Source organism: Mustela putorius, unplaced genomic scaffold, assembly GCF_011764305.1.
Source record: "Mustela putorius furo isolate JIRA1106 unplaced genomic scaffold, ASM1176430v1.1 tig00537335_pilon_pilon_pilon, whole genome shotgun sequence".
Lineage (NCBI taxonomy): Eukaryota > Metazoa > Chordata > Mammalia > Carnivora > Mustelidae > Mustela > Mustela putorius.
In genome coordinates, this window is record NW_025422457.1 from 299,173 (window position 1) to 326,323 (window position 27,151).

General features: G+C 38.9%; 1 protein-coding gene across 4 annotated transcripts in view; it reads left to right on the plus strand.

Moving 5' to 3' along the window:
• The first annotated feature begins 14,991 nt into the window (after positions 1-14,991).
• Positions 14,992-27,151, plus strand: part of CEP350 (centrosomal protein 350) — a 150,193-nt gene continuing 138,033 nt past the window's right edge. For 2 of the 4 annotated variants that reach the window (XM_013064217.2, XM_045074331.1), the window contains exon 1: positions 14,992-15,387. The gene's annotated coding sequence lies outside the window, so the exon portion shown is untranslated. The other 2 variants (XM_045074330.1, XM_045074332.1) reach the window with 1 other exon arrangement.

The window sequence follows — 27,151 nt, forward strand, 5'->3', positions numbered from 1 at the left end:
AGAAACATCAAAATTTACAGCAGTCTCCACATCTGCCTTAAATCTTTCAAGAAGTGTTCAGGGAGGAATATAAATATATATGCACGTCCTAAAAATTACCTTTAAATAACACAAACAAGTGGGATGGTCGAATAAGGTCAATGTAAGTCACATAGTTATAGTTATCTCCCATAATTAGAAAGTTGTTCAATGCTCTATATTTGTTTCAAATCTTAAACATAATCAGACAAACCATAAGTGACTCTTAATCTCACAAAACAAACTGAGGGTTGCTGGGGGGAGGGGGGTTGGGAGAAGGGGGTGGGGTTATGGACATTGGGGAGGGTATGTGCTTTGGTGAGTGCTGTGAAGTGTGTAAACCTGGTGATTCACAGACCTGTACCCCTGGGGATAAAAATATATGTTTATAAAAAATAAAAAATTAAAAAAAAATCTTAAACATAATCATAGGAGTTAAAACAAACAAACAAATCCCAAATCAACCAAATTAAAGCATGGTCTCATGGTTTCTTCAAAGCATCAACTCTCCTCAAAGCAATGCAAACATCAGGGTGCCTGGGTGGCTCAGTGGGTTGAGCCTCTGACTTGGGCTCAGGCCATGGTCTCAGGGTCCTGGATTCAGCCCTAAGTCTGGCTCTCTGCTCAGCAGGGAGCCTGCTTCCCCCCTCTCTGTCTGCCTGCTGCTCTGCCTACTTGTGATCTCTCTGTCAAATAAGTAAAATTTTTAAAAAGTCTTAAAAAAAAATACAAACAGCACAATGAAGTTGAAATACGTGAAGAATATAATTAGAAATGTGTAAAGCCAGAAAGCAGCTGAATAGGAGAAGTTTAGGATTAAAGTGCTGGGATAATCAGCAAGCCTGGTAAAGTCCATTTTTCAGACAGTATGAGGTCATGCTTAAGATAGTGAAATACTTGTGGCGCCTTTCATCTGAGGTTTTCCAAGTGCTTTGCTGACATTATCTAATAGCAAATATTATTACCCCCATTTTATAGGTGGAGAAACTAAGATACCAAGAGATTAAATAACTTACTTAAGTATGTACAATGAGTTGGTGATGGAACCAGAAATTTATTTCAGGAATCTAATCTACTTTTCTGTTCATATCACTAGGTCAGCTTTCCAGATCCAAGAGACATTTATTGGTGTAAATGTGTATTAAATGTACTTTTAAAACTGATATTATCTTCTGTAAACAGTTAAATGAAAATGCTTTTGTTGGAAGTCATGGTTGCTTTTCATGGGAGAAATTTAAGAGGTGATTCAAAAATAAATTATCCCAGATTCAAAAAATTATCCACATTAAGTTTAGGTTACTTAGTAGAACCTATGTTCGGTATCTCATATAGAAATTATGTGAAATTATGAAATTATGTCAGTTAGTGTCCAATGTCCTAATGGTTATTCTGTGTGTGTGTGTGTGTGTTTTACATTATTTTTGGTAAGGTGGACATGAACAGGAAAAGTTAAGGGATTATTCTCACTTTTTACTCCCACTCAACTCAGAGCTGTTCCTGAAAATTCTGTGGGAAATTTCTATGGGAACAAATTATGAGGGGAGAGGATGGTTCTTGTTTGTCATCCCTTCAAGAATGTTACTTTGACTGTGGTCCTAATCTCTAAACTCTTTAGATTTTTTATAGTCTGCTTCATGAACACAAACTTTTTGGAGTTGGTATTACTACTTCTGACAAAAATCACAAACACAGGGGTGCCTGGTGTTTCAGTTGGTTAGGCAACTATCTCTTGGTTTTGGCTCAAGTCATGATCTTAGGGTTGTGAGATCAAGGCCCATGTCAGGCTCTTCTGCCCTCTGCCCTTCCCGCTTGTGCTCTCTCTCTAAAATACATAAACAAATAACCAAATAACCCTTTTTTAAAAAATTCACTAATATAGATTGTTATATTTATATATACTAATATCAAATGCTTGTGCTAAAAGTAAACTCATCACAGGGCAAAAATAAAGTTTGGTAATATTAACTGCGTGTGAACTCGAATACATTTCAAAATGGAGAATTCATCAATTTCTCCTTCATTTTGGCCTGAGCTCAAGATTAAGGTTACTGATGGGCGATCAGGCTAATTTAGGGCAGAGAGGTGCATATAAACATCCACAGATATATACATACTTACTTTTACCACCTGTGTGGTATGGTTAAAAGGTTACCAGAGAGTTGGACAAACAGAAAAAATCATGGAGGGGCAGGGCACAGTCAGGAGAAGAAGCAGGCTCCCCGCTGAGCAAGAGCCCAACGTGGGACTCGATCCCAGGACCTTGCCAACATGCCCTGAGCCAAAAGCAAACACTTAACCAACTGAGCCACCCAGGGATCACTTCCAGTACTTTTTTTCTAAAGAGGTTCCAAATTCTTAAAGTAGCCTCACTGTGTACTGGAACGGGACACCTTCCGGACTCAGAAGATGGAGGTTTCACATGTAGTTCCTCCACTTTTCGGCCAGCGACCAAAAGTAAGCCACATCATGGCTTCTGGCTTCAGGTTCTCCATCTGTGAGAGAGCGATTGTGGTGATACTCCACAGGTTTTGGTGAGAATTAAGCAAGACAATGTGTGCGAATAACTAAGGTTACCAAATGTTGTACAGGAGTTATTTATATTTATATTTATATTTATATATGCTGTATAAAATTAGTTATATAAAATGCATATGAGGCACCTGGGTAGCTCAGTGGGTTAAAGCCTCTGCCTTTGGTTCAAGTCATGATCCCAGGGTCTGGGATCCAGCCCCGAATCGGGGCTCTCTGCTCAGCAGGGAGCCTGCTTCCTCCTCTCTCTCTGCCTGCCTCTCTGCCTGCTTGTGATCTCTGTCTGTCAAATAGATAATTAAAATCTTTTTAAAAATGCATGTGTTTTAGTTATAACCACTTATATGTGTAAAATAATTATCGGCCTGTGTTAGAACAGCATATATGTTTCCATAAAGTTTTCCATTCATGCTTAATCTACGTGATCCCTTGTATTTCCAAAACCAGCTCTCTCTTCCCCAGCGCTCGCACTCCTGCCTGTCAATTTTTCTGTCTGGCAGCTCCAGCTGCTTTTGCCCCCTTATAACATTTTGTTCGGGCAGTACGGTTTGTAACCAAATGCTCACATGCTTTTATTTCTTGTTTCAACAGGTGGGGAGCACCCAATCCTGGGATTCCAGAAGGGTTTTTTACTGGCTGATAAGCCCCATTATAACCTGTGGGTCTTCTTCCACACTGGGCACCCAGCTGCCTTTTTCTATTTTTGGAAGGGCCACAGAAAATCTGTCAAGAGTTTAAAACTTTCCACAGCCTGTAAATAGGGTGGTTCATCCCTTGCAAAATATAACCTGGGTTGGTTACATGTAACCTTAGTCTGACTTACATTCTTCAGCACTTTTTTTTTTTTTTAATTGCAGCTGTCTTGCTCTGCAATGTTCCACTGCATGTTTCATTTGTATTATTGGTCCATAAAACAGCATCGAAACGGAGAGATGCTCTAAAAAGTCTTCTCTTTAAGAGTGTTTTGAGAAAAAGGGGGGGACTTTGTACTGTAAAGGGATTACCATGCCTTTTAGCTAAGCTATTTAAAAAAAATGCCAACAGGGAAAATACTAAAATCTTTTTAGTATTAGGCACTCAACATTAAATGAGACTAGTCTTTGAAGGTGCATGGAGGTAAAAATAGGAAAATAGAATTTTTAAAGCTTAAAATTTTTCAAAATCACCCGTTTCGGAAGTACTCTTGTTCTTAACAACCATAAAACTTAATTTGGGGGAAATAGGAAAGACTTGGGACTTAGATTTAGACATATTGGTTGTCTCATTCACAAATCTTATTGAGGAATCCTAAAAAGATGAAAGCAAATCATAGTAACATAATGATCAAAAGTTAGCCTCACGGGATACATGGGTGGCTCAGTGGATTAAAGCCTCTGCCTTCAGCTCAGGTCATGATCTCAGAGTCCTGGGATGGAGCCCCGCATCAGACTCTGCTCAGCAGGGAGCCTGCTTCCCTTCCTCTCTCTCTGCCTGCCTCTCTGCCTACTTGTGATCTCTGTCTGTCAAATAATAAAACCTTAAAAAAAAAAAAAAAAAGTCAGCCTCACTTAATCCAGACCTACTCCCCAACACCAGAGTCTATTATTTTTATGTACTATTATATACTTGTATGTAAATATGAGAGAATATGTCTAGAATTATTTTGATTTTTATTTACATAAAAGTTAGACTGCATGGTGAGTGCTGTGAAGTGTGTAAACCTGGTGATTCACAGACCTGTACCCCTGGGGCTAATAATACATTATATGTTAATTAAAAAAAAAAAGTTAGACTGCAGACATCACTTAAGCAAGTAGCATTTTTACAGTCAACAACACTTTTATTAAAAAATGTGTTTTGGGATGTACCACTGATTCCAATGTCTCACAATTACTATAATAAATTAATCTATTATTTAAAGCCTGTATATAAAAAAAATCAGCATCGGATTTGTTCTAAATCCTACTTTGCTTTTGACCTTATCAGAAATGGAAAAAGGAAGAAACTCACTAACCCCATTGCTTGGCTCTATTCCCCCCAGCATTTCAGTGCTCAATGTAAGGGAAAGATTAACCATCAAAAGGGAAGTGTGGATTTGAAGAAATTTTCCAGATAATTCAATACCCCAAAAGCTACTCTGAACTGAATAACCAGATATTTAAGAAGTAGGCTTTGTTCTTTCTTAAATCTTTACCTAGTTCTCCTAGTCTACTTCATTGGTAGAATGAATTTTTTTTTAATTTTTAAAATTTTAAAATTTTTAATTTTTTTTATAAACTTATAATGCATTATTAGCCCCAGGGGTATAGGTCTGTGAATCACCAGGTTTACACACTTCACAGCACTCACCATAGCACATACCCTCCCCAATGTCCATAAACCCACCCCCCTTCTCCCTACCCCCTTACCCCCAGCCCACCTCAGTTTATTTTGTGACATTAAAAGTCTCTTATGGTTTTTCTCCCTCCTGAGCCCATCTTGTTCCATTTATTCTTTTCCTACCCCTCAAACCCCACACGTTGCATCTCCACTTCCTCCTATCAGGGAGATCATATGATAGTTGTCTTTCTCCGATTGACTTATTTCGCTAAGGATAATACCCTCTAGTTCCATCCACGTCATCGCAAATGGCAAGATTTCATTTCTTTTGATGGCTGCATAGTATTCCATTGTGTATATATACCACATCTTCTTTATCCATTCATCTGTTGATGGACATCTGGGTTCTTTCCATAGTTTGGCTATTGTGGACATTGCTGCTATAAACATTCTGGTGCACATGCCCCTTCGGATCACTACCTTTGTATCTTTAGGGTAAATACCCAGCAGTGCAATTGCTGGGTCGTAAGGTAGCTCTATTTTCAACTTTTTGAGGAACCTCCATGCTGTTTTTCAGAGTGGTTGCACCAGCTTGGTAGAATGAATTTGTCCGTCTATCCGTTCCGTTTTTCAATAACTGTTAGAACTAAAGGCACAGCATTCTGTTAAACAGGCTTTATTTATTTATATTATTTTTTATTTTTAAAATTTCATGCTGTTAAATTAGATTCAGGTGTACAATATACTTATTGAGCAGTATACAGTTGATGTCCAATATAGTTATTCAATGCTCACATCAAAGTAAGTGTGCTCTTAATTCCTTTCACCTATTTCACTTATTCCCCGCCCACCTTCCCTCTGGTAACCCCCAGTTTCTTCTCTATAGGTAAGAGTTTGGTTTTTTTGTTTTGTTTTGTTTTTAATTTTAAAGAGAAAGAGAGGGAGAGAGCACACACAAGCAGGGGGAGGGACAGAGGGAGAATCTCAAGCAGACTCCCCCGTGAGCGCAGAACCCAATGCAGGCTCTATCCCAGGACCCCGACATCATGACCCCAGCTGAAGTTACAGTTGGGATGCTTAACCAACTGAGCCACCCAGGCACCCCAGTCTGGGTTTTTAAAACAAGTTTGTTTTACTTGCGATCATGAAGAAGGGGCATGCCGTTTGTGAAGGACATGTTTATCTTTTCCATGTTAACTTGACACAATACAGGATGTACTTCCCAAATTCTAGCGACCTTTACCAACCAGTATGAATGAATAACTCAAAAACAGGGTGGGAGAAAGTATAGTTCCTCATGAGGATTTAACTGTCTGTCCTACAGTCCCAGTACATCTGCAAGCCATGTCCTATACTTCAAGAGAAATATATGTACCCTAAAATCAGAATCCCTACTTACATTATTAGATCCATCCAGGTTAAATTCCTTGTTCTAGAATCACAGGACAAGTCAGTGTGAATAGAGGATGTGGAATCAGATCTAGGTTGGATCAACAACGCCCTGCTACTCAATATGAAAGATTCAAGCCCTTATAAGCCCTGCGGTATTCTACCACAAAGATTTCACAAAGATTTCATTCTCAACAACTAGTTTGTGTAAAGTCAATATTAGTTGTATTTATAGATTATTTCGAGTGGGTTTTTTTTTTTTTTTTTGAGAGAGAGAGAAAGAATGGATGCTCACAGGAATGGGAGGGAGAGGCAGAGAGAAAGGGAATCTTCTTTTTTTAATTTTTAAAAATTTTTTTTTTGTGGGGAGAGAGAATCTTAAGCAGGCTCCAGACTCAGAACAGAGCCCAAGTGAGGCTTGATCTCAGAACCCTGAGATCATAACCTGAGCCAAAATCAAGAATAGATGCTTACCCAACTGACACACTCAGTCACCCCTGGTGTAGAGTTTTAAGATCATTTTTAATGTTAGAAAACAAATTCCCAGACCATCTAAATATTAGTTTGTGCTTACTTAGGGTTGTTTGCTGCTAAATTCATTGAGAATCTCTCTAATCTCTTTCTTAAGAGTGGTGTCTTGACTTTCCCAGATAAGGGTAAACCTTTTACCTAGAAGTAAAGCAGAACCAATCTGTTTTGATATTTATTTAGGAGGTTGTAAGTAAAGTGTGGAGTAAAGGGCTCTGTTTTAGTTTTACTAGACCTCACTTTGTTGGAATTTCTTTTCTTTCAAGCTGTGGCATTTTGCAATGGTCAGGTAACTTTTTACTGAAGAATGAGATTCCGAGTCACAAATGAGCTCAAATCCCAAGTTCCTCTTTTTCAAACACTATTTGCTATCTATGTCATATTATCTATGACTACGAAAGATTGGATCCTCAAAGAACTTTCAGGTACATTCCACATTACGTATTTCTGGCAGCAATGAGGCTTCATCATGTGCCCTCTCACAGAATCTCAAAATCTCAGGAAAATTTTGCTGAGCTGAGTCATGGTCTCAGGACAGACTGAACGGTATCAAGCATGAGAAATATATGCTGTTAAGCATACACTTATACCTACAGGTTTGTCCAGTAAAATATAGACTCTGCTAAGATGGTCTGGTGTGTTCTTACCACCAGCAAATTTTTGCTGTGTTTTTCATTTAGGGCTATAAGGCTGATTAACCCAGTGGGTCAAAGCCCACTGCAAATCTTGTAATCATATCATAACTAATTCTTAGGTGACATTTAGTCTGCACTGGTTTGGTTGTTTAAATATTAAAATAGTTCTGCACTAAACGACATATCTGATAAAGGGTTAGTATCCAAAATATATAAAGAGCTTATAAAACTCAACACTCAAAAAACAACTAACCCAATTAAAAAATGGTCAGAAGACATGAATAGACATTTTTCCAAAGAAGACATCCAGATGGCCAACAGACACATAAAACGATACTCATCATCACTCATCATTAAGGAAATACAAATCGAATGTGTGATGAGATACCAGCCCCCACCTGTCAGAATGGCTAAAATCAACCACACAAGAAACAACAGGTGTTGGCGAGGATGTGGAGAAAGGGGAGTCCTTCTGCATTGTTGGTGGGAATGCAAACTGGAGTAGCCATTGTGGAAAACAGTGTGGAGGTTCCTCAAAAAGTTGGAATAGGACTACCCTATGATCCAGTAATTGCACTACTAGGTATTTACCTTAAGAATACAAAATATACCAATTCGAAGGGATACACGCACCTGAAGTTTATAGCAGCAGCATCTACAATGGCCAAATTATGGAAAGAGCCCACATGTCCATCAAATGATGAATGGATAAAGAAGATGCGGTATAGATAAATAATGAAATATTACTCAGCCATAACAAAAGAATGAAATCTTGCCATTTGCAACATGGATGGAGCTAGAAAGTACTATGCTGAGTGAAATAAAGTCAGAGAAAGACAAATAACATATGATTTCACACATATGTAGAATTGAAGAAACAAAACCAATGATCATAGGGGCAAACAGAGAGAGAGGCAAGCCAAGAAATAGGGTCTTAACTATAGAGAACAAACCCATGGTTACCAGGGGAAGAGGTGAATGGCGAGATGGGTGAAACAGCTCATGGGGATTAAGAAGGGCACCTGTGATAAGCACCGGCTGTTGTACATAATAAGCCTTTGCTCACTAAACTGTACACCTGCAACTAATATTACAATGTAGGTTAACTAACTGGAATTTAAATAAAAACTTAAAAAAAATAGTTCTGCAGCAATTGCTAAATAGCTGCTCTTTCTCAACAAAATCACTTCCAAGATCTAACAACGAAGGCATTTATTCCGGCCAGAAAGGAAAGTCTCTAACCCTGGTCCATTCTGACTGGCTTCCGATGTTATTGGTCATTGTAAAGTGTAGTGTCCCTCCTGCCTAAAACAAATGTGAAGGGGCGCCTGGGTGTCTCAGTGGGTTAAAGCCTCTGCTTTCAGCTCAGGTCATGATCCCAGGGTCCTGGGATCGAGCCCCACATCGGGCTTTCTGCTCAGCAGGGAGCCTGCTTCCTCCTCTCTCTCTGTCTGCCTCTCTGCCTACTTGTGATCTCTGTTTGTCAAATAAATAAATAAATCTTTAAAAAAAATAAAAATAAAAAAAATGTGAAAATAAAAGTGAATGACATAACCAGTGTGTGCATGTGTGTGTGTGTAAAGAGAGAGACACAGAGACATGTAGGTTGGATTAACAAAGCTCTGCTACTCAAATATGAAAGTTTCTTTTCTGTTTTATCCCAAGGTTTTCATTCTCAGCAACTGGTTTATGTAAAAACAATGTTAATTTATTCATAGGTTATTTGGAATGAGAATTTTAAGATTTTTAAAGTTTAACTTTTTAATATTTTTAATATTAATATTAATATTTTAAAGTGTACATTCATGGTATATGATAAAATATATAATGTATGATATATTTATATTTATGTTATATATTAAAATATATAAAATACATGATATAGTTATGTTTTATATATATCTTTTATTCTTCCATTTTGGCTGTTCTTATTCCCTACATTTGAAAACTCTCATTTATTTATTATTATTATTATTTTTAAAGATTTTATTTATTTATTTGACAGAGAGAGACAGAGACAGAGAGCACAAGCAGGGAGCGTAACAGAGGGAGAGGGAGAAGCAGGCTCTCTGCTGAGCAGGGAGCCTGATGTGGGGCTCGATCCCAGGACCCTGGGATCATGACCTGAGCTGAAGGCAGCCGCTTAACGAACTGAGCCATCCAGGCACCCGATTTTTATGTTTAAAATATAATATTTAATATTTTAGCTATACAAAAGCTAAAAAGGATAACAATACAAACATCCACACCTCGCCTGAGAAATAAAACGTTACCATACTGTTTAAGTGTCTCATGTTCACCTATTCCACATATTAATTCTCCTTCTGCTACCTCAGACATAATTATACCTCTGAATTTACTCTTTTTTATTCTTGGGCATTTAAAAATATTTTGCTACATTTCTGTGGATTCCTAAATAGCATTTACCAATACTTGCACGTGTTTTTAATATTTCTGGAAGAGGTTTCATACTGTGTATCTCCTTTTGTAATTTGCTTTTAATTTTTAATTTTTTTAATGTTTGTTTTTAATTTATTAATTTGAGAGAGTGAGCAAGCGAGAGAAGGAGGTAGTAGGGGGAGAGGCAGAAGCAGACTTCCCGCTCCGAAAGGAGCCCGAGTAAGGGATCATGACCTGAGCCAAAGGCAGGTGTTTAATCGACTGAGGTATTAATTACAGGTGGCCCTGTAATTTCCTTTTTAAAAACTCTATTTGTGAGATTTATTCTTTAACTTATTTTCATTGTATTTGCTGTTTCAGCGTTTAATTTTCCTCTGCTTGCTTACCCATTCTCTTATTGACAGGCATATTATTTTTTATTTTTTCTATTATAAACAATGCTTCCATAAAAATTCTTGTATTCGTCTCCTTGTGCACCTGTTTATTTATGTTAGTTACCTACTTAATACAAATCTGAGCTGGGATAAGAAGTGTGGGTCAGAATATAAATCAGTATACCAACTCTTTTCATCAACAAAACCTTATCTCAAAAAAAGTGTCAGCTCACCTGAAGAGTGCTTAATGACACTTTTGATTTAAATACTTGGACAAGCTCTTCATTTTATTGTGGGCCAGTAACAATGAGTTTGAGAATGTGGACCACTTTCAGTGAAATTGTTGGGTCATAGGCACATCTTCAACTTCACTGCAAACTGTTTTCCCAAATCATTATACCAATTTACACAGCTCTCAAAAGTGCATAAAAATTCCCATTGCTTTATGTCACTGCCAACATGTGGTATTATCAGACCTTTTAATTTTGCCAATCTGGTGGGAGATGGTTGCTCATTGTGGTTATATTTTGTCTCTCTCAGATTGCTAGTGATTAGAACATCTTACCATTTAAATTTCTTAAGAATTATTTTTTATTGAGATATAACTGATATAAACATTGTATTAGTTTTAGGGGTACAGCTTAAAGATTTGATATATGTGTATATTTTTGTCTTTCTCTGTCTGATTTGCTTCACTTACCATAAGGTCCCCAAGTTTTATCCATGTTGTGGCAAATGGTTGCCATTTTTAAAAATTGGTTTTTAGGTTTTTCTTTTTTAAAGATTTAATTTTTAAGAAATCTCTGACATGGGGCTTGAACTTACAACCCTGAGATCAAGAATCACTTGCTCCACTAACTGAATCAGCCAGGTGTTATAGTTTGTTTTTTTTTAAATCACTGAACTTTTCTGAACTGTTGCTACTGATCTTCAATTATTTTGTGCATTTGCTAAGTTTTTTTATTCGATGTTACACAGGTGGACCATGTTGCCTTACTGCTTTTTATTTATTATTATTATTGTTATTATTATTTTTTTTGGTGGTAGTATTTTTATATTTTTTTAAAATTTTTGTTTTATTTCAAACCCAGTATAGTTAACATGGTGTCATATTAGTTTCAGGTGTACAATATAGTGATTCAAAAATTCCATACATTTGGGGCGCCTGGGTGGCTCAGTTGGTTGGACGACTGCCTTCGGCTCAGGTCATGATCCTGGAGTCCTGGGATCGAGTCCCGCATCGGACTCCCAGCTCCATGGGGAGTCTGCTTCTCTCTCTGACCTTCTCCTCGTTCATGTTCTCTCTCACCGTCTCTCTCTCAAGTAAATAAATAAAATATTAAAAAAAAAATTCCATACATTTCTCGGTGCTCATCATGATAAATGTACTCTTAATTCCCTTCACCTATTTCACCCATTCCCCTTACCCACCTCCCCTCTGGTAACCATCTATTCGCTCTCTATAGCTGAGGGTTTGTCTCTCTTTTTTTCCTCTTTGTTTGTTTGTTTTGTTTTTTAAATTCCACAATGAGTGAAATCATATGGTATTTGTCTTTCTCTGCCTTTTTTCACTTAGCACTAAACTCTCTAGATCCATCCATGTTGTTGCAAATGACAAGATTTCATTCTTTTTTTATGGCTGAGTAATACTGCACTGTACGTAAATCACATCTTCTTGTCCATATATCAGTGGATAAGAAGATGTGGATACGAATTGGATAGGCAGATCCCACTGGGGCTGCTTCCATATTTTGGCTCCTGTATGTAATTCTGCAATAAACGTAGGGGTGCACATGTCTTTTCAAATTAGTTTTTTTGTATTCTTTGAGTAAATACCCAGAAGTAGAATTACTAGATCACATGATCATTCTATTTTTCATTCGTTACTCTCTTTCACAGTGGCTATACCAGTTTCCTTAGGGCTTTCTAAATCTCCTCCTTCTCTCCCTTTCCCCATTTCGGATCCTTCCAGGCTTGCCTGCGGAATGTTGTTATTGATGCTCCTGTGATTGCCCCTCCTCCAGCTGGCCACTCCCAATGTCCCTTCATCTTGGGTCCCCAGGCAAATACTCTTCTTTCTCTGGGTTCCACTCACCCTGGCAGGCCACCCTTCTAGGAAGATTCCTTCAATTTTAACTTCTTCTTCTTCTTCTTTTTTTTTTTTTTAAGGAAAATACCTAATCTTTATTTAAAAAAAATTTTTTTTAAGATTTTATTTGACACCGAGAAAGAGATCACAACTAGACAGAGAAGGGGAAACAGGCTCCCCGCTGAGCAGAGAGCCTGATGTGGGGCTTGATCCCAGGACCCTGAGACCATGACCTGAGCCAAAGGCAGAGGCCCAACCCTCTGAGCCACCCAGGCGCCCCTTAAATTCCTAATTTTAAGTGGTTAGTATTTTCACCTTGTTCAAAATTCTTAAAGTATTAAAGAGTACAACTGATAAATCTCTCTCTTACTCACCGTCATCAGTTTCCTTCCACACAGCCAATATTAGCAATGTCCTCTCCATTTATGTAGAGATAACTTATACATGTACAGGCAAATAGTGTAGATCTCTCTGCCTTTTCTTAACTCAAACAGTAGGGCACTATTTACATGGGTTCTGACTTCAGGTTCAGTTATCTGCCTCCTCTTTTGGAGCAGGAATAATTAATTCGGTGGGTACCATTCTCTACTTGGCTGCTGAGGTTCTTATACCTTTTTCAAGCTGAATCCAACCTCTGGTTTCTCTGGCTTCCAGATTCTGGTGCATACATCAAGCTTTGCATGTCTCCTCAAAGCCCTTCTCATTAGTTTGAGGTAAAGAAACTCTGCACCCCCTCTGCCTATTCTCCCCCAAATCCTCCCCTCAAATTGAGTGAGTCTACAATCTCTCAAGCCTTTCATATCACTGACCAGGCTGAAGGGTCTTGAGAGAGGGGCCAAGAATTGCATAACTGGTGACATAGTACTTCTTTGCAAACTTGCCACTTGGATGTCTGTTTCATAATTTACTTGCTGCTATTCAGTTTGTCTTAGGATCTCACTCAAAAACTGCCGTGTAGGGGGTGCCTGGGTTGTTCAGTGGTTAGCATCTGTGTTCAGCTCAGGTCATGATCCCGGAGTCCCGGTTTTCAAGCCGCACATCGGCTCCTTGCTCTGTTAGCCTCCTTCTCCCTCTCCCTCTGCCTGCTGCACCCCTGCTGTGCTCTCTCTGTCAAATAAATAAATAAAATCTTTAAAAAAAATAGCAATTTAATATTCATTACAGTAAAATATGGTTAAATGCTTCAAGAGCTAATGTGTAGGGTATACACAATTAAGTAATGGCACCTCACAAAGGAGAAAGATGGCTGTGTTTGAGGTGTTTGGGAGGCAAAGGAGAGGCAGGGATCAGCACAAGAGACAAGAGGTGGAAATTGTGCACAGGCTGATAGGAAGATAACATTGCTCTCCGCAAAGTGACAGGAACTTTTGGTGTTTTCTCTGTTTTCCCAGGAAGCAGCATGGGGGTGGAGAAGTATAAATAGGCTTCAGAGTAAGGAAAACCTCAAATCTCATAGTTGCCCTTTACCGATGGTATAATTTCGGGCAAGTTGCTTAGCTTTTCTCAATCCACTTCCTCCTCTGAAAAAAGTTTTATAATACTTAATAGGGTGGTTGTATAAATTCAGCGAAATAACATATGAAAATCATCTATCCCACCGCTTTACACAGAATGGATGGGAAAACAACAAAATAACTCTTTCCTTATGTTGTTTTCTTGCTAGCACCCGCACCTTTGGGATACCCACATTTCCTGTTCTTTCCTCCAGCACAGCTACCTAGAGTCACAGTACACATTTTACATATGTGCAGGATTTTTCACATCCACTTACGTCCTACTCAGGCAGAGCTAGGACTGCCTCCTGCTTCTACTGATGAGATCCACTCACCAGGCAGTTATCGAGCACCTAGGTGTCCTAGTTACTGACTTAGGCCCTACTGGAGTACAGAGAGACGGAAGGGTCTTCATGATACTTTAAGATGAGAAACTGCCTCTGGATAAACAGCTATCGGAGTTGTTCAGGAGGTGGAGGAAAGTGATGGGCAGAGAGCCGGTGAGAAGTGAGCACCTAGCGGAGGGTGGCAATATTTGCAGAAGGCAGGTCATTTAAGCTAAGTCCCGACACACGATAGAATTCACCATGCGGAGACTGGGGGAAGAGGATAAAGATATGTTGATCACAGAGCGTCTCTCAAGGCACCGTTCTGTCGATGCCTATACCTAACGGGAGGAAACTCCGTTTTACTTGCTCCTGAATCTTTAGCCATTAGGTACTGCATGCTGAACGGAACTGTAACTCTCGCGAATGAAACCGCCACAGTTGACAGCCGTGGGTAACTGCAGCAGCCGCAGAGCTGCGAGGACTCTGAAACTGACTGGGGTAAAGATTTCCTTGGACGACAACTGGTGAAACATCGTAAACTCTGAGAAGCAGCAATTTCGACTTCTGAGTTCACCCTGGTCAACCCCAACCTTGTTTTTTTTTTTTTTTTTTCTTTTCTGGCCGGGTACGAATTGCAAAGCCAGAAGGCCCAATTAGCGTCGGAAGAAGGAGGGCAGGCAGCGGAGTGGGGGTGGGGGGGAGGTCTCCGCTGCGGATCTACTCTGGCTCCTCCCGAGTCCTGCAAGGCACACATGCGCCACACTAAACATGGCGCTTCCGAGTGACCTTTCTTCGTTTTAGCTCTCTCTCAGCCTTTTAGCCACACTCAACATGGCCCTAACCGAAGGTTGTACTCCTGTAGAATCGTCTGGGGACAGTTCTCGCGAGGTTTGCCGGCGCCCCGACTGCTCCCGCCCTGCCTCGCGCGGCCGCCACTGCCACTGCCGCCGGCGCCGCTCCTCCTCCGTGTCAGTTGTTGGGCTGTAATGGCGACTGGGCCGCCGCTGCCGAAGTGACTCCCGGGCGGGGGAGCGGGGGCCGGACCTGCGCCAGAGGGAACTGCAGAGAGCCGCAGCTCAGGGGGAGGCTTGCTGTGGGGGAGGGGAGGCAGCCTTTCCGCCTCTCCTTCCTTCTCTGCAGCCCGGCGGATCCCGGGAACCGGTGCGAGGCGGGCACCCGGTGCGTCCCCGGAGCGGGGAGGCCAGGCCCGGCAGCCCTGGGGCCGGTCGGCGCGGCATCACTGCACCCTCCGCCAGGCCCCGCGGGATGCACCGTGGGAGCCGAGGGCGGAGGCGACTCTCTCAGGTGAGCCGCGGGAGGACGTGGCTGGGACCGCGGACGCTCGCTTAGCCTCTGCTGTCTCTGTCCGCGGTCCCGGGTCCCCGGTGGCGGCGAGAGAGGCAGGGTGGGGCGCCGGGAGCCCTGGCCCAGCCTGTCGTCCCCCTCGGGGAACCTCCCTAGGTCCTGAGCCTTTGCGGGGAGGGCCGTCCTGAGACCTGGATTTCAGGTCCCACCGGTGTCTGCCGAAGATGGATTTCCTTCCTTAACCAGCCCGGGCTCTCCCCGCTCCCCGCCCCTCCTCTCGTCTGCGAAAGATTAAGGTACCTCTCGCCTTTGGTCTCCGGAGAAGTGCTCCTTCTTCACTTGCGGATCAGGCATATTTTAGGAAATTCCGGGCAAGTGGCTCCAGTGGGAAGGATGACTGGTTTCTGTTCCTTTTTGGTGAGGATAAACATTCTCAAGTATAGGGCAAACTTTGGTGTGCTCCAGTCAAGCAGCTGCTCAATGTAGTCTACCGATTTATTCACAAATGATTTAGTGGGGGATTTAAAAAAGCTTTACGCTTTGAAAGTTGTCAGTGTTTTCCTCGCCTTCTTTTTAAAATGTATTTACCAACATGGTAAATAATATTTAGCTAATGTCACAAATACGGTTTGGAATTTCGCTGGATTTGTAGTTTTCAGGAAGTTGCATATAGGCATACGGTTTTAAATGTGGTTTTAGTGTAGCAGCAAATCTTCCATAAAGGAAAAGATCCTTCATAAAGGACAGGGTGTCAGGAGTAGTAGTCAGTATCCATGCACTCCACCTGATTGTTTTGATTGTTTTGTTTTGTTTTGATGGTGATCCTTGTTTTGAATTTGGAAAAGTCGTTAATGGTTATGTTGCCATGTTAACGATGCCTCCTCCTGTCTTGTATTTGACGGTTTTAAAGGAAAGGCTATCTTAGGCCAACCTAGCAACAGCTTGAAACGATTTGTAAAAGCAATGGTAAGATCCTGAAAGCTGCTCTCCACTTTAAACATTTCTTAGTTTAAAATACTGTTTTTAAATAAAGCTGTGCTATTAATAACATGAGATTGTGACGTTGGGGGATTGGTTGTTAGACCAATGGTAGAAGTTGCTTCAAACCCATGGATGTGTAATATGAATTAGTTGTGGTGTGCAAATTTGGCGAACAGTGTAATAAAGTAGATGTGAAGCACTAAAGCCTCATTGCATTGAATTTAAGATGCCTTGATCAGAAGATAAACATCAAGCTAAAGTACCTTGTGTGTGTGGATAAATACATGTACCTCATTTTTTCATAGTAGCAGGACTTTGTAATGTGTTTTGGTAATGTGTGTTTTGTAATGTGTGTTTGTAATGATGGTGAGGTCTAATAACTAAACAATTTCATACATATGTATGGGAGATGATTTCTCTAATTCTCTGAGACAGATTATTATGTAAGAGTGTTACTACTTAAACAGTCAACCTGTGGGGTAATCAGTTTATGAATTACGAAGTTGTGAATTTTTTTTAATGCTTTTGATTGCCAGTCTTTTGCCCATTTTATAACACTTCTTTTATATCATGGACAGAAGAAAGGAGGTGGAATCCCTGCCTAACCAATTTTATTTGTTAAATTGCTGTGTTATAGTGGCAGCAAAAAAGAAGCATCAGGTTAAATTAACTGACATTTTTTGGTGTATCGCCACATATGGTATTTTATTTAGTCTTTATAGCAGTGCGAGGTAGGTTTGGCAAATATTTTCTTTTGCAGTTGTGGAAATTGACATGCAAGGAAGTTCATTTACATGAATGATGCTCTTATTTCTGCAGATCTAGAATTGTTTATTTTTATTTAGGTATAATTGACACATTAGTTTTTAGGTGTACAGTGTAATGGTTCTGTGTATATGTATTGTGAAATGATCAACACAATTCTAGTTAACATTGTAGAATTAGTTTTATTTATTTATTTATCTAAAGATTTTATTTATTTATTTGACAGATCAAAAGTAGGCAGAGAGAGAGGAGGAAGCAGGCTCCCCGCTGAGCAGAGAGCCAGATGTGGGGCTCGACCCAGGACCCCAGGATCATGACCTGAGCCGAAAGCAGAGGCTTTAACCCACTGAGCCACCTAGGCGCCCCAAATTAGTTTTATTTTTAAATTGAATATTAATAGAGATACTTCTGGACCATGGATTTTTAAAATCTAAAAAAAAAATTCTATTTTTGCTCCTTTTGACGTGCCACTAACTCCTTTATGCTAATGATTGTTGTTCTTTAAAAACAATACTTTGAATACTTTTTGTTAATTATGAGCAAGTCATGAATTATTATAGTAGATGGCTTTACGGCTATATGTACTTTTTGCTTGAACGGTGTTCTTAAGAAATTGTGGTTGATCTGTGGTCTCTCATTTTGTTTGGATACTCTTAGTTCTGTCATTTTTGGTAATTAAAATCAAAATCATTTATACCCTTGGTTATGAAAAACCAATATTTGGTCCACATGGTAGCATAACTGAAGAGTAGTAGCATCTTGGTGATTTTATTGTAGAACTGATGATTTAAAAAGTTAACTTGCCATCTACACTTGTGATTGCTCTTTTTTGCAGCAGGGGACAAGTTGGGAAATAATTTTCTTTATTGACATTTTCTTTCCATCTCAGACAGTTTCTAGTGTCACAGATAGTCCAAAACACAATCAAAAGATTGAATAGCATTTTTTTCTCTGCCCTAATAGATTTTTGTTTATTATTATCACAGGTATAACTTTACATTTACTAGTGATTATTTTGGTTGGTTATTTGCCATCCTCATTTAATCTGTAAGTTCCACGATGGCAGAGATCCTCTGTTAACCATTGTGTGCCCAGTGGCTAGCATATAGCAAACTAATCAGTAAGTATTAGTTGAATAAATTGACTAAAGAGTGGTCTTGGCATAGTATTTAGAAAACAAAACGAAACACTAGGTCATGTTCCTAGGCACCACATCAACTCTTATTAAGCATATACTCCAGAGGTATGTTCCAGTTGGCTAGGTAGCAGGGAATGAAAGCCTGCGATTAAAAAGCCACAGGTGGGCAGAGGACATGAACAGACATTTCTGCAAAGAAGACATCCAGATGGCGAACAGACACATGAAAAAGTGCTCCATATCACTCGGCATCAGGGAAATACAAATCAAAACCACAATGAGATATCACCTCACACCAGTCAGAATGGCTAAAATCAACAAGTCAGGAAATGACAGATGTTGGCGAGGATGCGGAGAAAGGGGAACCCTCCTACACTGTTGGTGGGAATGCAAGCTGGTGCAGCCACTCTGGAAAACAGCATGGAGATTCCTCAAAATGTTGAAAATAGAACTGCCCTATGACCCAGCAATTGCACTATTGGGTATTTACCCTAAAGATACAAATGTAGTGATCCAAAGGGGCACATGCACCCGAATGTTTATAGCAGCAATGTCCACAATAGCCAAACTATGGAAAGAACCTAGATGTCCATCAACAGATGAATGGATCAAGAAGATGTGGTATATATACACAATGGAATACTATGCAGCCATCAAAAGAAATGAAATCTTGCCATTTGCAACAACGTGGATGGAACTAGAGCGTATCATGCTTAGCGAAATAAGTCAAGCAGAGAAAGACAACTATCATATGATCTCCCTGATATGAGGAAGTGGTGATACAACATGGAGGCTTAAGTGGGTAGAAGAAGAATAAATGAAACAAGATGGGATTGGGAGGGAGACAAACCATAAGTGACTCTTAATCTCACAAAACAAACTGAGGGTTGCCGGGGGGAGGGGGTTTGGGAGAAGGGGGTGGGATTATGGACATTGGGGAGGGTATGTGATTTGGTGAGTGCTGTGAAGTGTGTAAACCTGTTGATTCACAGACCTGTACCCCTGGGGATAAAAATATATGTTTATCAAAAATAAAAAATTAAAAAAAAAAAAAAAAAAAAAAAAAGCCACAGGTGGACCCTGAAAACTTTATTGGATATTTTAATGATTTGTCTAGGTGTTCTGGCAATAGTTACTATAATTTAAAGAAAATAGAAGGTTTAAGACCCTGACCTAATTAGTACTATAATTATAGGCTATTAATAACTTGAAGTCACTTCTTAATTACAGCATTGGGAGTTTTAAGTCTTAAAGGCCATCTAGTCCAATTCCCATGTTTTACACATAAGTGAACAGTATTATATAGGGGAAATATCTCACCCAAAGTGGTTTCATAACTGAAGAATTCACTGTAGAAGACTGCTAAGTCTTCACTTGTTTAATGTCAGATTGTTATAATGAAATCAGACCATGATTGTGACCAACTGAGCAATCCATTCATTCTACATCAGAGTGAAAACTCAAAGTAGACCTCTCCATGAATCAAAAATATTAATTTATATTAATATTGAGAGACCTCAACCCTCTCCTCTGTTACTGGGACTATAAATTGGTACAACTAGGACAATATTGTGGAAGGAAATTTGGAGTTACTTATCAGAATTAAAAGGGCACACATTTCATCATTTCGTTTTTTGGAATTTATCTTACAGAAATTTAAACACAAAGAACAAGAGCAAATCTATAAGAATGTTCATTTTAATGTTATTATAAGTGAATGCCAGTAGAATTTGTAAATAAAAAGTTTTCTAAATGTCCCATCTGGTAGGGGAATGGCTGAAATTATAGTATATTTATGCTGTGAAGTACTGTGCACTTATTAACAGGTTGAGGGGTAGCTCTTTTCATGAGAAGCAGCTGACCCTCTAATTGAGTGCAGGGACTGTGCAACTAAGTTTCTGGGTTCAGATCCCAGTTGTATCACTTATTAGATACAGCCATTAGCAAATTACTTAAACTCATCTATAAAGTGGATATAATTACAGTTCTCACCTGACAAGGCTGTTGTGAGAATTAAATGAGTTGCTATTTCAGGTGTAAGTAAGCATAGTAAGCACCAATACATGTTTAAGTGTTTGCAATTACTATTAGGTACTGACATAGAAGAATATTCATGATAAAATATTGAGTGAGTGGGGCACCTGGGTGTCTCAGTGGGTTAAGCCGCTGCCTTCGGCTCAGGTCATGATCTCAGGGTCCTGGGATTGAGTCCCACATTGGGCTCTCTGCTCAGCAGGGAGCCTGCTTCCTCCTCTCTCTCTGCCTGCCTCTCTGCCTACTTGTGATCTCTGTCTGTCAAATAAATAAATAAAATCTTAAAAAAAAAAAAAATCACCAGCTTCCCAGGAAAACCCTTTAAACACAGAGGTCTCTCTTTAAAAAAAAAAAAAAAATTGAGTGAGAAAAATAATTGCATAACACTGTGGAATATGATTTTGAAATAAACACATGGGCAAAGAAATTTAGTTTGATTTTATTACAACTTTTTGTGTGCATAGGAAAGAGTCTGTAAGGATAGATGTTTAACAATTAGCTGTGTTATTCCTGTAGGAGTGGATGATTTTCCTTTTTTTACTTTAGACACTTTTATATTGTTTATTAAAAGTCCCACTTTTATAATTTTTGAAACATCTTTTTCTAAAAAAGAAAACATTGAAACAGTTTCTTCAATTATATAGTCATATAAATACATTTTCGAATTTACTTGTTTTCAGAGATCTGTAGATTTCATCAACATGATATCACAGTGAGATTCTCTTTCAAAATCTTTTGGTGACGGAAGGTTAAACTTAAAAGTGTTTATTTCCTACTAGCTTTATGATCTAAAGTGTCATTTCTTCATTTGCAAAGTAAGTACATAGGCTAGATCAGTGTTCCTTAAACCCAGCATTCCCAAGCTATGCCATGAGGTGCCTTGGAGCACTGCAGTGAACTCACACAGGTACTGTGGAATATTTAAAAATATTCGAGGGAAACACAGTAATATTTGACAGCTGTGGGATATCTGTGTGATATTTGACATCTGTGGGACACACTGCTCAAACGATTAGTTTGAGGCATTGACTGTGAGATTGTGCTACATTTCTTCGAATGACAGGATGTCTTCAAAAAGCTGCGCTTGGGGGGGCTGCTGTGATAAAAAGCAAGTTCTGTGCAAAAGTCAGTGTGAATGGTAAATGAAAGTGGCAGTGTCCAAAGTGATTTCAAGGTTTGAGAAGCTGTGTAATGTATAGCTGGTGTACACATCCCATTAATAAGTCATTGTGGTTATATAGTAATAAAACATCCCTTTCAATTTATATGTATTTTTCAAACGGTTGCTAAGTTGTTAGAACACAAAGCCTTATTTGATTGTTATGTATCTAATAAATGGAACTGCTATCTATTTTTTTGGTGCTTGGGGGCACCATGAGAAACTTATTGAGACACTGGGAGCTCTGTGAACTGAAAAGGCATGGGAACCTCTCCAACTCTTTTGACTAGGACCCTCACAGTAAGAAATATATTTTTTAATAGGGTTATAATAGATATATATGTATATATCTTTTTATAAATGAATTTTACACTTTAGGGCATAAAAGTAATCCTGACTTGTGAACTGTGAGACACTTTTATAGACATATATTCCTTGAAATTAATTTGGCAGTGTGAGCATTCAGGATAACTAGATGGTGGGTAAGCAAAGTATAGGCTGGTATTTCTAGGACTCCCCCCGCATCCTTAACATTGTTCCTGGTCTTGTTCATTGTTGTTACTTAAGTAAAAGACTAGGGTCACCTATAGTCAGGTATAGCTTGTCAGGTATAGCTCTAGCTAGCTATACCTGACTATAGGTGACACTATAGAAGAATGAGCTATACCTGACTATATAGCCAAAATGTATATATATTGGCTGTCAGTAGGGAATATTATGTTCTTTGTGATCCTCACCTGCCACTTATGTTCCAGAGGCCAAACTGGGACCAAACGTTACACAGTTTTCTTCTGGATTTCTTTGATTACAGTAGTTCAGCCTTGCATTTGTAAAAGTAGTTGTTGGGGGGTTTTTGTATTTTATTTTATTTTTTTAAGATTGTATTTATTTGACAGAAAGTGAGAGGGAACACAAGCAGGGGGAGTGGGAGAGGGAGAAGGAGGCTTCCTGCTGAGCAAGGAGGCCGATGGGGGGCTCGATCCCAGGACCCCGGGATCATGACCTAAGCCAAAGGCAGCCACTTAATGACTGAGCCACCCAGGTCCCCCTGGTTTTTGTATTTAAAATGTAAGGAGAAGTGAGGCGGAATTCTCAGGCCATTTGTGTTTGTGTATTATACTATATTATGCGAGTGTTGGTTATTCTGAGAATTTACTTGGAACAGGTAATAGGTCTGACCTAGAGCTGGAATGTTTTCTCCTTTTTTTCTAGCGTGGTCCCTACATTTGTCCATTTTGTATTTAGACGAGATAGTATGACTATTGCAGGGTTGTCTTTTCTCATTCTTTTAGGCAACTGTGGTTGTTACATAGGATCTGATAGAGATGAGAGAACTGAATGTAGCAAAGGCATGGTAAACATTCTCTGGGAGAGCCAAAACAAAGTAATTTCTTTCATCTCTGTCTCCAGGACCAGACACATAGTAGGAGCCCAATAAATAGAGTCAAATCTATATAACTGAATGAGAGCCTGGTCAATAAATGTAAAGAGAGAATTTGCTGCTAGAAGATATTTGAAAATTTGCTATTTCATAAAATGTCATCTTGATCTTATTGGTGTGTATACCATAAGTATAGATCAGCATTTCTCAAACTTTCTGGTGTCCAGACCATTTCATACTCTTGACTTATTGAAAGCTTCAAAGGGTTTTGTTTACGTGGGTTATATCTATTGGTATTTACTATGTTAGAAGTTTTAAACATACTAGTTTTTTAAAAATTTTAATTCCAGTATAGTTAACATACAGTGTTATATCAGCATCAAGTGTACGATACAGCGAGTCAGCAGTTCTGCCCGGGAGTCACGGTCGTCATGATCCGTGTACTCTTCATCCCCTTCACCTGTTTCACCCACCCATTGTTCGCCATTGTTAAGAGTCAGTTTTTTTGTTTCTCTTTTTTACCCTGTTCGTTTGTTTCTTAAATTCCACATATGAGTTTAGCGTATGGTTTTGCCTTTCTCTGACTTATTTCACTTAGCATTATATGCTTTAGATTACATCCATGTTGTTGCAAAGAGTGAGATTTTTTTTTTCATGGCTGACTAATATTCCATCTCTCTCTCTCTCTCTCTCACACACACACACACACACACACACTTGGTCTGCTTCCATATTTTGGTCATTGTAAATAATGCTGCTATAAACATAGGGGTGCATGTATCTTTTCAGATTACTGTTTTTTATATTCTTTGGTAAATACCCAATAGTGGAATTACTGGATGGATCATACGGTAGCTGTATTTTTAATTTTTGGAGGACTCTTTATACTGTTTTCCATAGTGGCTGCACCAGTTTGCATTCCTGCCAACAGTACAGTGAGGGTTCTTTTTCCTCTATATCTGTTTCTCATATGGTTGATTTTCACCATTCTGAGAGGTGTGAGGTGATCTCTCATTGTGTTTTGATTTGCATTCTCCTGATGGTGAGAGATATTGAGCATCTTTTCATGTGTGTCTTTGGCCATCTATGTGTTGTCTTTGTAGAAATGTCTGGTTTGTGTGTTCTGCCCATTTTTTATTTTAGTTTTATTATAAATTTCTTTTAGAGAGGGACAAAGCTGGGGGGCAAAAGGAGAGGGAGAGCGAGAATCTTAAGCAGCCTCCACATGCAGCATGAGCCCAATGTGGGGCTCGATCTCACAACCCTGGGATCATGAGCTGAGCTGAAAATAACAGTTGGGCACTCAATGGACTGAGTCACCCAGGAGTCCCCTCTTCTGCCCCATTTTTTAAAGTTTATTTATTATTATTATTTTTTAAAAGATTTCATTTATTTATTTGAGAGAGAGGGAGAAATACAGAGAAAGCAATATAGAGCATGAGTGGGGAGGAGTGGAAGAAGCAGGCTCCCTGCTCAGCTGGGACCCTGGGATCATGAGCTGAGCTGCAGGCAGATGCTTAACTGACCAAGCCACTCAGGTACCCCTCCTTTTCTGCCCATTTAAAAAGAAATTAACATATAATATATTATTTGTCCTGCCCATTTTTTAATCAGTTATTTGTTTTTGTGTATGTGTTGAGTTTTATAAGTTCTTTCTGTAGTTTGGATACTAACTTTTCTTTTGGATATGTCACTTGCATATATTTTCTCTCATTCAGGGATCTTTCAGTTTTGATGGTTGTTTCCTTAGCTGCATGGAGCTTTTTATTTTGGTGTAGTCCCAATAGTTTGTGTTTGCTTTTGTTTCTCTTGCCTCAGAAGACCTACCTAGTAAAATGTTGCTACTGCTTGTGCTCTCTTCTAGAATTTTCATGATTTCACATCTCATGATTAGGTCCTTAATCCATTTTGAGTTTTTATTTTTGTGTGTGGTGTAAGAGAATGGCTCAGCTTTATTCTTTTGCATGTAGCTGTCTAGTTTCTCCAACACCATTTTTTGTCAAATCCTTTTTCTGCGTCTCTTGAAATAATCATATGGCTTTTATCCTTTCTCTTGTTGATGTGCAATATCTCATTGGTTTTATTTGTGAATATTGAACCACCCTTGCATCCCAGGAATAAATCCTGCTTGTGGTGAAAAAAAAATTTTTTTTAATGTATTGTTGGATTCAGTTTGCCAATATTTTGTTGAGGATTTTGCATCTGTGTTCAGAGATATTTTCCTGTAGTTCTCTTTTTTTGTAGTGTCTTTATCTGGGTTTGGTATCAGGGTGGCTTTCCTTTCTCTTCGATTTTTTTGGAATAGTTTGAGAAGAATAGGTGTTAGCTCTTCTGTAAATGTTTGCTAGAATTCACCTGTGAAGCCATGTGTTCCTGGACTTTTGTTTGTTGGCAGTTTAGTTTTTGTTTTGTTTGTGTTTTTTTTTTCCTGATTTAATTTTATTGCTGGTAATCGATCTATTCAGATTTTTTGTTTCTTCCTGGGTCAGTTTTAGGAAGTTAATAAGATTCTAGGAATTCATTTCTTCCAGGTTGTCTGATCTGTTGGCATATAATTTTTTATAATATTCTCTTATAATCCTTTATAATTCTAGGGTTGGTTGACATTACTGTTTCATTTCATTTCATTTCTTACTTGAGTCCTCTCTTCTTTTTTCTTAATGAGTCTGGCTAACTGTTTATTAGTTTTGTTGATCTTTTCAAAGAACCAGAGCTCCTGCTCCTGGCTTTATTGATCTTACTTTTTTTTTTTTTAAGTTTCTATTTCATTTATTTCTGCTCTATCCTTCCTTCATTCTGTTGATTTGTTTCTTGTTCTTTTTGTGTCAGTTTAGGTTGTTTATTTGAAAATTTTCTGCTGCTTGCAGTAGGTTGGTGTTGCTATAAACTTCCTTCTTAGAGTATCTTTTGCTGCATCCCAGAGATTTTGGATGGTTGTTTTCATTTTCATTTGTTTCTATGTATTTTTTTGATTTCCTCTTTGATTTCTTGGTTGACCCATTAATTTTTTTAGTAGCATGTTATTTAACCTCCATATATTTGTATTTTTTTTTTCCAGATTTTTTCTTGTGTTTGATTTCTAGTTTCCTAGCGTTGTGGTTGGAAAAGATGCATGATATGGAAGTTTTAAATATACTTATTAATTTATTTAAAATAAATCCATATTAAAATAAACAGGTAACATTTTTAAAATGAAAAATAACTATTTTTCCAAAACAAAAACATTTAGTGAAAGGAGTGACATTGATGGACATTTTCTAAATCTTTTTAATGTCTAGCTTAATAGAAGACCTCTGGGTTCTCCTATCTCCTTCTGCATTCCATCTGTTCTGATAACTTATATCATGCAGCCTTCAGGAGCCTGCACTACACATACTCAGAATGAAAGTGAAAAAGAGGAGTAATGTCTTAATATTATTATGGAAATAGTTTTGGTTTCATAGACTTCCCTTGAAAGGTGGACCCTTAGAGATCCTTGGACCACGGTTGGAAGTGGTGGTATAGATTATAGAATATAAATTATAGAATAAGGTATAGATTATAGAATAAGGACCTTAGAGCTCATGTAGTTATAATCACCTCTTATGGATATTTCTGGCTCTACATCTGGACTGAGAGAATACCTCAAGCTTGTTTTTTAGGAATAATCATAAGTTGGCTTTTGGAGATGGTGAGTAAGATGTGCTTTTGAGGTTTCTGAATAAGGTTTGATATGTGAGTTAGCATATCAGAGATAAGATCTCGGCTAGAGTTTGGCAGTCATTGGCATGTACATGGTATTCGAAGCCTTGGGCATAGTGACGTCACCTAGAGTATAGTGTTAGAAAAGGGCCCATGGTCAATCCTGTTTGAATCTCTAGATTTGAGAGAAAAGGACTAGCTTTAGCAGAGGTGACTAAGAGAGAGAACTAGAGAGAAGATGGAAAAGCAGAGTATAGCGTATGGAAGCTAAGACAAATGAGTGCTTCAGGAGTCGTTAACTGTGATGAATGCTGCCAAGAGGCCAAGCAAGATGAGTTTTCATTTGAAAATGCTTAGGAGTGCCTGGGTGCCTCAGTCGGTTAAACATCCGACCTTCGATCTCCGCTCAAGTCTTGATCTCATGGTCATGAGTTCAAGCCCTGCATTGAAAGAAAAGTAAAGAAAAGAAAAGAAAATGCCCATTAGATTTAGAGATGAAGAGATCTTTGGTGACTTTACTGAGAACTGCTATGGAGAAATGGGGGTGCCAGCAACATTGGAATTGCTTGAAAAGTGAGTGAAAAATATTTCTAAATGGAGACTGAGTGTATTCGGTCAACTTTTT